Source organism: Camelus bactrianus, chromosome 6, assembly GCF_048773025.1.
Source record: "Camelus bactrianus isolate YW-2024 breed Bactrian camel chromosome 6, ASM4877302v1, whole genome shotgun sequence".
Taxonomy (NCBI): domain Eukaryota; kingdom Metazoa; phylum Chordata; class Mammalia; order Artiodactyla; family Camelidae; genus Camelus; species Camelus bactrianus.
Window position 1 is genome coordinate 65,067,501 of NC_133544.1, and position 4,417 is coordinate 65,071,917.

A 4,417-nucleotide genomic window follows, 5' to 3' on the forward strand; every position below is an offset into this window, starting at 1 on the left:
TGGGGGGATGTTTTAGATGATGACTTTCCCTTCCTCTGCCTTGTAAGACACGATGTGTCCCTTCTTCTCTGTTGTTATGTTCACCTCTCTCTGGGGCCACACGCTTCCCTGTTATATCTCTCCTGCCTCTTTTATTGCTCTTCTGTGTTTTAGACAAAGAGCATGGAAATTGGTAGAAGTGTTGGGACCTTGCCATGGGACAGAGTCCCCAAGGTTCCTGTTCTTGCCTCCTTCCTGAGCCTCGTGTGTATATATCATTTCAGTATTTATTGCTAAGCGAGGGGGCTTAATTTTTTAATGGCTTAGTTTTTGAGCAATTTTATTTTATTTTTATTTTTAAAATTTAGGTCCTTCCCCTCCTTTGGGGCTGGAACAGAATTAAATTTGTTTGGAAAAAAAATAATACTGTGTAGTTTGGCCTGTTTCATTCTCTCCAGGCTTGGACTCTTGGTTTTAGGATCCCTTTAATCTATTATAGTAGTACCCCCTCCCTGCCTTTATTTCTTTATACAAAGTAGTTTATTTCTCTCCCAGCTAAAAGATTTCTGGCAATAGGCAGCCCAGGGCAGGAATGGCAGCTTCACAAAATTGTTGGGAACCAGCTTCCTTCCATTTCCCCATTCTCTCATCCCGAAGGGTGGCCCTTATCATAGGCCAAGAGGACAGCAGCACTCTTCTAATAGTGTTTCTGGGCTGAGAGACCAGAGAGAGCTAGATACTCTTTTGATTCTAATGATACATTTTATAACAGTTTCTTTTAACATCCTGTGGAAAAATGGGAAAAATGTGTGGAAGGGATTATTAACCAACCTGAATGGTTATAACCAGAGAGTACATTAATGGATACAGATTGATTTGGAAGACTTCTAGTGATATGGCTCAGGTCTTTGTCCTTGGTCCAGTCCTGTTCAACTGTTGATCAGTGACCTGAATATCATTGATGACTCATTCAATTTGTGAAGAATGTAAAATGCAGAGAACTCCACAGAGAATGGATGATAGAATAAGCATCAGTCTATCTTTTAAAGTCTATTCTTTTGGTCCAGAAAGGCCAACTGTTTGAGGTGTATCTTCAACATCATGCCTGAAATATTATTGGAATTTAGTAGACAGGATAAAGTCAGTATGAGTAACCAGTATGATACAGTTGCAGCACTTTTTGGACTATACCAATGAATCTGCTAGCCAGAGAGAGTTTTTAATACTGTGTTTGTCACAACACATGTGGAACCTTGTATTTAGTTCTGGTTGTTGATTTTGAGGCCTAGAGTCATGGAAGTATGATCAAGAACTTGAAAGGATGTAAAATAACTTGAGAAATGGTTGAAAGCAATTGGGGAGGAGGGGTGTGATGGGGTGTGTATGTTAGAATCAGTAGAGAGGCAATCCAATAACTGTTCCCCTTTTACTCAAGTCCTGAGACAATCTGACATGTTTATGTTGAGCCAAACAATAGAAAGACGGCCAGTAGGTGGTAGCAGCAGAGCTTAAAAGATTTTATGATGAAATATATGTACAAATGAGAATACAAAGTATGTATGTACAGATTAAAGAGTAATTAGAATATACCTGTGAAAATGTCCACCTGGCTTAAAAACTAGAACATCACTAGTATCTCAGAAGCCCTGTGTGCCTCTCCATGATCTCATTTCATTTTTGTTTACAAATATATCTCATTGTATGATTATGCTACAGTGTATTCATCCTACTGTTAAAGGACATTTGGGTTTTTTTTTTTTTTTTTTTGCTATTAAGGCAGTACATTATTAATATTCTGTACATGTCCTAATATGTAAGTGCAAGAGTTCCTTTTATAGCAGTGGTTCTCTAACAGTGCTCCTAGACCAAGAGCATCAGTGTCACCTGAAGCTTCTTAGAAATGCAAATGCTCAGGTCTCTGTCCCCGAATTAGAAATTCTGGGGAAGAGTTTAGCAATCTGTGTTTAACAAATCCTCCAGGCAATTTTGATGCATACTAATGTGTGAGAACCAGTGTTTCAGAGTATAGGCACAAGAATAGAATTGCTGGAGTTACATGTGCTCAACTTTTTTGAGAAACAGCAAACCTTTCCAAAGTGGTTGTACCAATTTATGTCTCTTCTGTCAGTGTGTTCCGCATCCTCATCTATGTTGTCTTACGTTCTAGGGTTCCCAAATATAGGAGGTTTGAGTGATATTCCCCTGTAGCCTTAATGAGCATTTCTCTCACTGTTAATGGGTTTGAGCATCTTCCCACATATTTAACAAGCCACTAATATTTTCTCATGATACAATGCCTATTCGTGCCTTTGCCCACTTCTGTATTGGATTTCAGATTGATTTGTAGGATTTATTTATCTCCTGTGGTAATCTTTTGTCATTTTATGTACTGCAAACATCTTAAGAGTTTTTAGCTTGTCTTTTTTTTAACTCTCTGTATTGGATCTTTTGTTGAACAAAACTGAACTTAATTTCAGTGTTATTGAATTTATCAATATTTTCTTTTATGGTTAGTGCTATTTGTGTATTAAGAAGTCCTCCCTATCCTGAAGTCAAAGACATTTCCCCTCTATTGTTTTATGAATTATCATTTTGCCCTTTTCTTTCATTATGGACTTTCTTTATGTGGTGATGTAGGTATATAATTTTTTTTTCATGAGTAATTAATTGGCCCAGCACCTTTTATTAAAGATTCATCCTTTACCCACTAATCTTTAAAGCCCCATTTATCTTACACCAACTTGCCATATACAGTATGTAGGTCTGTTTCTGAACTCTTTTGATCTGACCTATTCTGGTCTATTTTTTAATTTCTATTCCAATACCATATTGTCTTATAGTTTTATGAAAAGTCAGTATCCAATCAGAATAACAGTGGGCCATGTTGTTCTTAACAAGTGGCCCATTTACATTTTAGAATCAGTTTCTGAATTTTTAAGAAAAACTCCTCTGGGATTTTGGTTGGGATTCTATTGAATTTATAGATCAATTTAGGAAGAATAGATGTATTTATACCTATTTTATCCATAATTTTCTTCATTGTTTAAGTTTTCATGGTTGTTCAGTGTAATTGTATACTTTTTCTGAAAGTCTTATTTATCTTTTATTAGATTTATTCCTAGATGCTTCATAGTTTTTTATGCTATTGTAAATAGTAGAATTTTAAAAATTACATTTGCTAACTATGCTTGGGAATATACAGTTGGCTATTTTTCATATTTTTTTTGTAGCTATGACCTTTTTAGAACTCTCTCATTCTAATAATTTGATTCCTTTGAATTTTCAGTGTATAAATAACAACTGTTTTGTATTTTCCTTTCCAGTCTTTTTGCCTTTTATTTTGTTTTCTTTTCTGCAGCAGTTCGGATCTCTAGTATGCTGAATACAAGTGATGATTGCAAGCATCATTGTCTTGTTCCTGTACTTAAAGGAAATATTTTCAAAATTTCAATATTAAGTAAGATGTTTGTTGTATGGTTATTACATATTCTTGCTTTCAGATATCAAGCCTGTTTGAGTTTTTATTATGAAAAGTTCATTACATTTTATCTGATGCTTTTGTTGAGGTGGCAGATGATTTTTTTTTTCTTTTAATCTGTTAATGTGGTGGATTAGAGTACTCCACTTTTCATTAATAAACCAAACTTGCATTCTTGGGACAAACCTTATTTGGCCAGGATATGTAATTTTTTATACATTGCTGGAATTACTTGTGTAATATTTAGGATTTCATATCTGTGGGTCACAAATGATATTAGTTTATGAGTCTATACTCTGTTTCTGAATCTGTTCTAGTCTAGTTTTGGTATTAAATTTATGCTAGCTTCATACAATGTGTAGAATGTTTCTCCTGTATGTTTATTTGAAAAGTTTATATAAAATCAGCTTATCTTTTTTTGGTAGAAGTTTCCTGTAAAATCATCAGTACTGGCATTTTCTTTACGGAAACATTAACTACTGATTTAAATTGTTTAATGTTTATTGCATTCAATTATTTAAGCTTTCTCTTGATTCAGTTTTGATATTTTGAATTTTTTAGTAATTTATCCATTTCATTTACGTTTTCAAATTTACTCTTCTAAATATTCGTAGTATGTCCCTAATTTTTTATTCTCTTTGGCATCAGTAATTTGGTTCCTTTTTTCTCTACTGGTGTTGTTTATTTGCACCTTATCTCTTCTCCTTCAGCTTTTTGCCTCTTGCAAGTCTTCAGAGAACTTGACTTTGTTTACCCTCATCTTTTGTATATTTTTTCCTATTTCATTAGTTTTAATTTTTATCTTCATAATATCCTTTTTTCACCTTCTTTATAAGAGTGCTTATTCATGAGCTGGGATATAGTTTTTATACCTGATAGGCAACATGACACTTCATTGTTTTAAATTTGCATTCCTTTATTTGTGACGTTGAGCATCTTTTAATAAAAATACTTGTTAGC

At 34.1% G+C, this 4,417-nt stretch overlaps 1 protein-coding gene across 2 annotated transcripts in view; it reads left to right on the plus strand.

The window, feature by feature from the left end:
* Positions 1 to 3,647, plus strand: part of TTC5 (tetratricopeptide repeat domain 5) — a 19,260-nt gene extending 15,613 nt beyond the window's left edge. For both annotated transcript variants that reach the window (XR_006722792.2, XM_010949697.3), the window contains exon 10: positions 1 to 3,647. This exon is cut by the window's left edge and continues 220 nt beyond it. The gene's annotated coding sequence lies outside the window, so the exon portion shown is untranslated.
* The last annotated feature ends 770 nt before the right edge of the window (positions 3,648 to 4,417 follow it).